The sequence below is a fragment of the Penaeus monodon genome, chromosome 7 (genome assembly GCF_015228065.2).
Source record: "Penaeus monodon isolate SGIC_2016 chromosome 7, NSTDA_Pmon_1, whole genome shotgun sequence".
Taxonomy (NCBI): domain Eukaryota; kingdom Metazoa; phylum Arthropoda; class Malacostraca; order Decapoda; family Penaeidae; genus Penaeus; species Penaeus monodon.
In genome coordinates this window covers 49,693,424-49,703,423 of record NC_051392.1, presented here as the reverse complement: position 1 = coordinate 49,703,423, position 10,000 = coordinate 49,693,424, and positions in this window count along the sequence as shown.

Genomic DNA, 10,000 nt, shown 5'->3' with positions numbered 1-10,000 from the left:
ATACTCAAGCATATCATAAAAGTTAAGGAGTAAGCAGGCTTAAACTGATTGACTTTGTGGAAATGCCAACTTTTAAAATATGCATATTGTCTGTGTTGTGACATAATTCATAGTCAGGCAAAAGGTTGCTCATCTAGGTTCTTCCAGTCCCTCAGGTGATATCCTAACATAACATAGCAATACGTCACAACAAAGTCAGCAAGCTGTTTATACATTTAAGACTGTCTATGCCCTAATTTCTTTGATATATGACTGCTATAAGGAATAAATTGTTAAGGGTGTAAACCAAGTATAGCATTGCAGGGATTTTGGTCATTATACATGAATAATGTATATTATAAACAAGAGGAATAGTATCTTTTCTCGTGAATAATGGGAGTAGGATTTACATGATTTACATTAGATTTCCTAGTGTAAATTTTCAATGATCTCATGAAAGCTAACCGGTGAGTTATTCTCATTTCACACCGAATTTATGTATTGCACTCAGATCTACATTATTTTAGTGAAAATAAAATTACACTTTTTTATATTATGTTATTCATATTACTTTGCATCACCATTTGTGTTGCTATGATGCTGCAATTATTGGTGAGGAACTACCTTGCATTATCTAATGTTGAAGGAAAGCTGTGAAACCTGTTAAAAAAAGATAATAAAATAGTAAACATAGAGATTTTTCTTTATAACCAGTTTTGGTTGTGATATCATAAGCTACACGTGATTTTTATCAAAATACCACTAGTTATGGAGATTAGTGAGATAAATTGTCTACTAATTTTATTTGTAATTTTTATACTTTTTGTTCTGCATATTACTTTTTAAAGGGTAAAGTAAAGTAAAGAGAAAAAATGAATACATAAAAGTGAATGGATGGGTATATATTTGAAGGCTTACTGAGAGCATCCAATATACCATTGCTTCTTTAGAGGGACGCTGGCCCTCAAGTCTAGAAAAGCACATGGAATATTGAAATATGGAATAGTGAAAGTAAAAATGTTTGCTACTTCTTAAATATTTAGCTAATAAAGAAAAAAAAAAAAAATTATTAAAGCTCTGGTCAGATTTAGGGAGTAAAAAATGGAAATTTTAGTAAAACATGGAAATGTTCTTAATTTGGTTATCAGACATAACCATACAGATGATTTTTTTTAAGCTGTTTCTTGTCTTACTAGTTTTCAGAAGTCTTGAATCAAAGATTGGCTAACTATTCAAAAGCAAGAACCGGTACCAGGATTTCTAGTACCAGTAAAATTACAATGATTTTCCACAAGTTATTTATCAGAGAAACAGCACAAAAAATTAAAATGCTCACACATTGTACAAAGGTCGGGTAGTTTGTTGTAGTGGTATTGTCAGATAGTACGTAGGTTATATTGGTTCACTTTGATGACAAGTTGGTGTGTCTTGTGTCCTCAGTGTTGTTTGTCATTCAACTACATAAGGAAACTTGGTGATATTTACTCATGGTTCATCTGAGACTACTTATTAAAGCAAGGAAATTATGAAACTGACAGATTTACCTTGACAGACTGTTATACAAACTGTTAAAGGATATCACAAAGAATTATGTAAAGGAGAAGAATTTTTGCTAAAACTACATAATTAAAATTGTGTAAAATTTTCTATGGCTGGTATTATTTTGAAAAATTTAAGAAAAACAAATTTCTCTTACAGATTTTGTTTGCCATACTTAATGAGTAGATTTTGCAACAATTCTTAAGGCATAAGAATACAGTATCAAAAATTAATTATACATTAGTAATCTAAACAAAGTTAATCTCAGTACAAGTAAACTATGGGCCTGGGAGAAATAATGATACTTTCATTGCAAGAAATTTGATAGATTCACAAATCGTGAAATGTAATATTATAAAGTGATATAATGTGTAGCTATAGTAATTCTAGGAGAACTATGAGAAACAGCAAACATATCCACTATATAATTGTTGAGATTCAACACTAATATTTGAAAAAAAAATCAAAATATGACTGAGTATGAAAAAAGTGTACAATGAAACCTTTAACTCAGAAAAGTTTTAGTTTTCTGTTTGAGGAAAACAATAAAATTACTTTCTATATCATCAGTATGCATGTACTTTAGATAATGTTCTGCTAATTTTTTTCTAGTTTACTGCTAGAGGAAGGTATAATAAAACAGCTTTCTAAGTACATTTACATCAGGTAATGTTCTGTCAAATTTTATTTTTCATTCTCCAGGTGAACACACTACCAGAGTATACACAAAAGAGGTTTGGGGGTCGACGAATACAAGTCTACTTAGCTGTTCTCTCCCTTGTCCTCTACATATTTACTAAGATATCTGTAAGTACCCTCTTGTAACATGAGGCATCTTATAGGCACTGGTTCCAGAGATCATTATATCTGAGAGCATTATATGATATCTTTGTGGTGAAGGGGGTTTGCAAGCCTCATATTTGCTGACAGAGTGAAGGTGTCCAAAGTTTTTCATTTTATATTTCAGAATAACCCCAAAGAGAAAAATAAATCCTTGTTACTGTGCAGTTAAATAAGCAGATAAATTAATAAATTAGTAAAGGTTTACAGTAAAATCCTGGATACTTTTGCTGGTGTGTTGGTTATTTTGATCTTAGTCACAAAGACTTGTAACCCTTAATTTCACATCTGTACAAGGAAATGAAGTATTGAGATAAATATGAAGTATTGAGGTTCTTTGCACATACATGCAGCTTTGGTTGTTTTAATGCAAGGACCTCAACAAATTGCAAAGTAACAAGCTTTTTTAGGATTTAGCTGTTTGTTTAATGGCTCAGTGGGTTAAGACATCCCAGCACTAATCTAGGGCTTAAGAGTTGTTGCCTCTTTTGTACCAGTGATTATGACCCAACTAATAATTGATAATAAATAGACTTTATTTTTAAAAATTAATTATGCTTGTCATTATGTCTGCAGTGTTCTGCAATATAAGAGGGTCATAATAGCTTTCAGATGGGTCAGGAATGTTACAAGGGATCATCCAGCAGGGAACTGCCATGAAGCAAATAGTACCACTATGATCAGAGTCGTATTAGAGGTCTGTAAGAACCTCGGAAATAGACTATGCTGATTGGTGTAGCTGCCTTGTGAAATCATGGTCGCTACTAATAATAGTATGGAGGCACTTATTGACAAATACAGCTGCTCCATACTTTAAGTCATAGACGATATGAAATAAAGGATGAGAGCCTCTTGCTGCCGCATCTCTTGTAGGAAGAGGGAATGGAAGCCATGGATGGAATTCCCAACAGGGATCACATGGCCCCAGAATAACCTCAACAGCCAAACCACCCACACAAGGATGGTTGTCAGAGGGGGAGGGAACAGGTAAATGCTCCACCACCTTTTCAGCTGTAAAGACACCTAAACCACCATGTGGTGTCACCTTTTTCCATGGCAGGAACCCGAGTCCATGAACAGGACCAGAGCCTGAGATAAATACATCAGTGACAGGTGGATAATATTTTGCTTGTTGATGCAATGAACCGTTGACATGTTTGGAAGTACATGCATTATCCTCTCTTGAAAGTAAGGTTTCCTAGCGAGGAAAAACAAGTCCAACTGTAGCTCTCAGACCCCAATGTGAGCTTAAAATGACTGGGAAGGATCCTAAAGTCACGATGGCACATGTCAGGGATTAGTACCTCCAATCCCAGTCTGATGTGTCAGATGTAAGGTTCGGGATGGGAAAATCAGCTACCCAGGGGGTGGAGGACGTGAGGACCTATCTGCCATCAGTAAAAAGCCCTCAGAGGCACGAGAATGCCACCTAAAGGCCATGGTCAGAGGACCCTAATATCACATATCTCTCTAGGAGGAAGCAAGGGATTCAAATCCTGTCAATGGGACTACTGCAGCATCAAGGCCAAGGGGGTCAGCACAGCACCAAATTGAGGTGAGGCTGGTGGATGGAAGAGTCTTTCCCCTTGTGGCTCTCCCCAGTGTTGGAAAAAGAGCTTTTCAGAGTGATTTAAGCAGTGCATTATCCTAGGACAGTTTTGAGGGGCTGGTACTTTCATTCCCCATTTCTTAGGTGTCCAGGGTTTACCATAGTGAAAATAAGGAGGTTGGCTAGAGGAGGACCCTCATGACTGGAGGGAGAGAACCAATTAGGGCATGGATTGGAAGATGGCATACACCTCTTTGTTCCTCCAGGGCTGAGAGCGTAGTGTCAGGGTGTCAAACTGGCGGCCCTTGGGGTGTCAAGAAATTATGATTGCCTTGAAGGAATATCATCATCATCATCAAGGGGCTAATGCCAACAGGGTTGGATGGCTGCATCCACCCTTCGCTTCCAGCCACGAGGGTCCCCCATGGCCCATCTTTAATTCCTCGTGACAGGTCTTGTTGAGCTGCCCAAGCCATGACCTCCTGGGTCGTCCCACATGCCTTCTCCACGCAGGGTTGTCTCGCAAAGAGACAACCTGATGGGCAGGGTCATCCACAGGGAAACAAGCTAGGTGCCCATATAGCCTGAGTTGGTGATCCCAGATTGGCAGTATCAAGGCCTTGAAGACACATAGCTTGGTCCTTCTGCTTAAGTACCGACATCTCCAAATGCTCTTGTTGATTGAGTTCATGGCTCCTGTTGCCAGACCAATCCGTCTACTAACTTCTTGGTCTGACAGCCCAGAGATATGGACTAGGCTACTATGGTATATAAAACTCTATGTGACTTCAATGTCCTCACCGCAGGCATGGATCGACTGAACAGGTTCCCTTAACAGGCCCCCAAAGTCTTAAATCTTGGTCTTGGTCCAGGAGACCTTTAGGCCTAAGGGATTCGCCTCATTGCTAAATGCATCAAGAGCCGCCACCAGTGACTCCAGGGACTCATCATCGGCAAAGTCAAGGTCTAAGACCTTGATATTGCCCAGTGTTGCTCCACACTGACTTTGGCTAGTAGCTCTGCCCATTATCCAGTCCATACAGGTGTTGAAAAGTGTTGGTGCAAGGACACAGCCTTGCCTCACCCCTGAATTAACAGGGAAGAAGTTTCACAAGCCCCCACCACACTTTTCAATACCGGTATATAGGCTTGCTATTAGGCCAGTAATCTGTGTCGGAATTCCCCTGAGTCACAGAATCTCCCATAGCGATTCACGATGCACCTAGTCAAACGCCTTCTTGAGGTCAATGTAGGCTGCGAGCAACCCACAACCAAACTCATAACAAAGTTCCACAATTACTCAAAACGTTAGTATTCGGTCTATTGTGGACTTTCCAGGAGTGAATCCAGACTGCTTCAGTCTCTGGTGCCTTAGTAGGTGGTCACAGATCCGTTTCAGAGGAATGTGGGCAAAAACTTTGCCTGGTATGCTGAGCAGTGTAATGCCACAGTAGTTGCTACAGTCCCAGTGATCCCCTTTCCCCTGACCACGACCACCCCCTCAACAGGAGGGGGTGGGCGCCAGATGGCAGTCAAGACTGCATGCAAGCCCTGAGCCACAGGTTCAGCAGGGATATCACATATGCCTGCAGCTTTCCCACACTACGGCTTGGAAATTGCCATCCTAACTTCCATTAGGGTAGGAGGTTCCTCACTGATGGGTGGGTCTGGCACAGGTATTATGATATCGCTTGCATCCAAGCTAACTGTTGGAGGGTCTACTGCTCAAAATTCTCAGCCCAACATTCTCGAACCCCAAATGAGATGATCTGTCCATCCACTGAGCGGACTGCAGTCATATGCGAGGAGGGCTTAGAGTTCAGCTTTCTCAGGGCTTAGTAGGCAGGGCGAAGCTCGTTTACCAAGAAATGGCCTTCAACTTCCTCAGCAAGATTCCTGATGCACTGTTCCTTGTCCCTTCTCAGCAGTTAGCCTCCGGGCTAGTACAGTGGTAACGTTTCTGCCTCTCATCCGAGGGGTCGGCGGTTCGCACCCCACCCAGGCGCGAGAAGTTGCAATTGTCGCCCAGAGGTTACTGCTGTGGCTGGGCACCACGGCGGGTAAGGGCTAGGTTCAGCGGAGTCAGCACCAGCTGACACACATAGCGAGTCAGCATTAGTCGGCACAGGCCGGGCTCCCCTCATGGCATAGCCCGGACAATGCTAAGCTTTGCATATCGGACTTATCCTTATATCTCAGCAGTGTCCATGGCCTATGCACCAAAGAGCGACGCAAGACCTGATTGCCATTTAGCCAAGCCAAGCGACATGCTTCAGTGGCCTCTAATGTCTCCAAGGAGATGGAATTCTGCCTTGCCCTCGGGCGTACACCAATGGACTCCTGGACTGCTTCAAGTGTTTTGCGCTTGAAGAACTCCCTCAGAGCTACTGGGTTTGTCAGGTTATCAAGTTCTGTGAATCGATCAGAGACTGCTATGGTGAATCCACGGGCACACTCCTCCCGCAGTCTGTCCAAGTGAAACACCTTAGAGTGGCCACTGGAGGGACAGGCAGTTTTAAAGTGGACCCGTAGGGTAGCCACAACCAGCCTATGGTCAGAGCCACAGAACTCAGCACTCCGATAAACTACAGTTCTGGAGGATCCTCCTTTGCATGCTAACAAGAATGTTTTCGATCTCCTTGGCCACTGTACCCAAATCGCAATACCATGTCCAGCGATGCGGGCCGGAGCACTGGTACCAGGAGCCAGAGATCCTCATTCTCTGGAATCTAGCAAAGTCCTGAAGAAGGAAGATGTTCTTGCTGCTGAGATCAGCTCCGAGCCATGGGGACTGACAGACATCTCATAGCTAGCTCGCTCACAGCCGGATACCGTATTGAAGTCGGCTAGAACAATGCGAATATCTCTGCCACAGATGAGAGTTTGGTGTAAAACACCTCTTTCACATCAAGTTTGCAAACATCAGTAGGAGTGTATACAGCAATAAGAGACATGAAGCCAATGGCATGCTTCAGTCTCAATGCCATAATACGCTCATCAACCAGTGTCACCTCAACTACCGAAGGCTGTAGTCAGCTGGAGGTAATGACCATTGCTGCAGCTGGACCAGTAGTAGGTGTACCCACCCATACTGATCGTGCCGCTGCCAGGTCTTCTCTCCTCCGAGAGGGCAGCTACCTCAACTCCCAATCACTCCAATTCCCTCGATAGCAGAGGTAACCGATGATCCTACTGCAAGGACTGGATGTTCCAAGCGTCTACACGGATCACTCGCCTGAGGTTAAACCTCGGGCAGTCATTCTGGGTGCACACCACCTCTGCCACTCCTGCCGACACTGCCCCAAATAAAAGGGGTTGGCAGGCTGTCCGCCTGTGGAGTTCCCTAGGGCTTTGCCCCACAAGTTTCATGGTGGGTCGGCACCTGCCAAGGCACAAGCAGAACAAGTAACTCTCATTCCCATCCTGCGCCCCAACATTTGCCCTAGCCCACCTTGCTTGCTGGGTGGGCTGTGGCTCCGTACATCTGGGGCCTCCTGTTGCTCCGAGATCCCCTACAGTTTAGCCTGGGACTGCAAGGTGCCCAGTATCCATGGGTGGCCATGGGGAAGCACTGCTAAAGTTTTGATGACGGAGAGGCTGTGAATTGGCAGGGGAGATTTATGCAGAGGTGCTCCCTTTTTCGCACTAGGCTAGCCAGTGGTGGCAGCTGCAAGCAAGAAGGCATGCAAGCACTTAACACTATCTAGGCTACTACACCAAGGAATATGAAGGAATATGTCATTCAGTTTGCCTTTATTAGCGTCACCATTTAAAATAAGTATGTAATATCCAGGTACATAAGGGTTGTATCATTGTTGCACCCTCAAGATGGAAAGTGAAATTCCAATTGGCCCATGAAGGGTTTTGAATTTGACACCCCTGGTGTAAAGGGTCCTACTGCAGAAATTCCTGATAAACCGACAGCAGTGGGAAATGAAGCCTCGCAAAGTGAGAGCCAACAGAGGCTTGTCTCCTCCAGCAGGGCCAAGGTGTGAGAGGCAGCCTGATGCAAGATGTACCCAGGGTATCAGACATCAGCTATAGAGATCGGATGACACTAAAGGAAGGACGAACTTCTGCAGCTGTGAACACTGCTGCAACCAGCATGGTGATCAGCTCCAAAAGGGCCTGGGCCTGTAGAGCATGTAGCACTATTGCCTGAGCCGAGGAGTATGCTGCCTGGGCCAATGGCCAGTCTGATGCAGATAGTTGAAGAGATACCAAAAAGGGTGCCACCTAGAAGGGGAGCCGGCAGACCTGACACAATGGGGAGGGTCAGTATATGACTTTGGTCCATCAAGACTTGGACCTCTGCCTCCACAGCTGGTCGTACTGCAGAGTGAATAAATCTGGGTGTAATATAAACCTTTCCTTCATCGACTGCTTCTATTCGATGAGTAATCAAATTTGTTTTCCCCAGTGGCTCTTCCTTCAAATTAAAGGCTACCTGAATGTCTCGCAAAACCCTATCCGTGTCTTTTCTCTGGCTTGCAGATAATGCCCAATTATCAGCCCTTAATTCTTTCAATAATTTCTGAAAGCGATCCTCAATAAGAATTGGATCCTGACCTACTTTCACCTGTTGAGGGTTGATCTGGAGTGCCTGTTCCAATGGGTCATTGTCTTCATCTCCATTGTCTGGTATTTCCGTTATCACAACATTTACTGCTAATTTAGCCAACACTTTTTTCTTCTCATTGTGGCCCTTGCCTAGATTTCCCAAGGGTTCCATTTCCTTATCTTCCATGGGGAATGCCTGGGCTTCCTCCATTTTTGGTGGATTAATACAGGTGCTCTGCCTGGGCTTCCTCCATTTTTGGTGTATTAGTACTGGTACTCTACCCCAGTTACAAGCTAGGACTTTCACCTGATCCTCTGCTTTGCATATAACAGGACTGATAACCCAATCCTCCTGTAATGAATTTCCTTTTTCCATCCTCCATTTTTCCACCTTTTCTTTTGAGACATCCTGTTAATACAGCTGCCTTACCCGGAAGTACAGTGAACGAAACCACTGCATATTCATGAGAGTCAATTTGATCCTCTGCTAAATCTTCCTTCGATTCTTTGCTCTGGTCCTCTAGACTCTCATTCACCTGGTCACTCCCAACCACCTTAGGTGATTGAACCGGTTTGTGTCCCTCCTGGTTCACTATACCTTTCTGCAGGACTTTAAATCCTTGAAAAATTCTCCATTTATCAAAATCTAACAGCAATTTATACTGGTGCATTAAGGACGAACCAACAAGAACATCACAATGCCCTGGAAAGTTAATGATCTCATCCTGAAATACACCTATGAAAGAATACCTTTCCTCCCAATTTGAAGGTCATTTGGGCCTCCCCTAGTGCCTTCACCAGTTCTCCTTCAAATATTCATCTTACAAGCAGTTCACATGGTTCAAGCAGAGAAGGAAGGTTCCATGGATCCTTATGGCCCCCCTCTTTCCCCTCCTCCTGCTCCCTGTACATAGAATACTTAACCAGTGTTGGGCTCGCCCTGGAGTCCCAAACTGCAGTAAAAGACTTTTGACTATTAGTCATTAGATATCTGGGAAGAGAAGACGCTAAAACAGGAATGATGAAGCGTTCAGCTCCTGCCCGCACCATTGTATCTTTTACTTTTATTCCTTTTTGATGCCATCCCTCTGGGATGGAGCCAAAGAGTTTTTTACTCTTTTTCACAGAACATTTAAGCTTCGCAGGATTCTTGGGTCTGGCCAATGTCGACGGCGATGTACGAGAAGGTTGAACTCCTTGGCCAACCTTGACTCTTCCACCTGCTGGTAGCTCTCTCTTCATGGGGCTCCAGCATCAGTCCTTAGGATATGTTATTCCATCCATGAACATCACAGAAGTATTTACTTCCTTTCTACCCAGAGGTATCTCTCCTCTGAGACTTCCTTGGACATGCACACTCCCACTGCCTGGTAGTACTGCATAAATGTCCTAGGGATCCTTATCCCTTTTGTGTTTAGTGTCTTATTACTTCCTGGAATCGCAAATCTCGCACGGCCCTCGCAGCCTAACTTGCAAAGCCAACAGCTCTCGCAACTTTTTTTTCAAAGTCACTGTACACAGTACTACACAGTT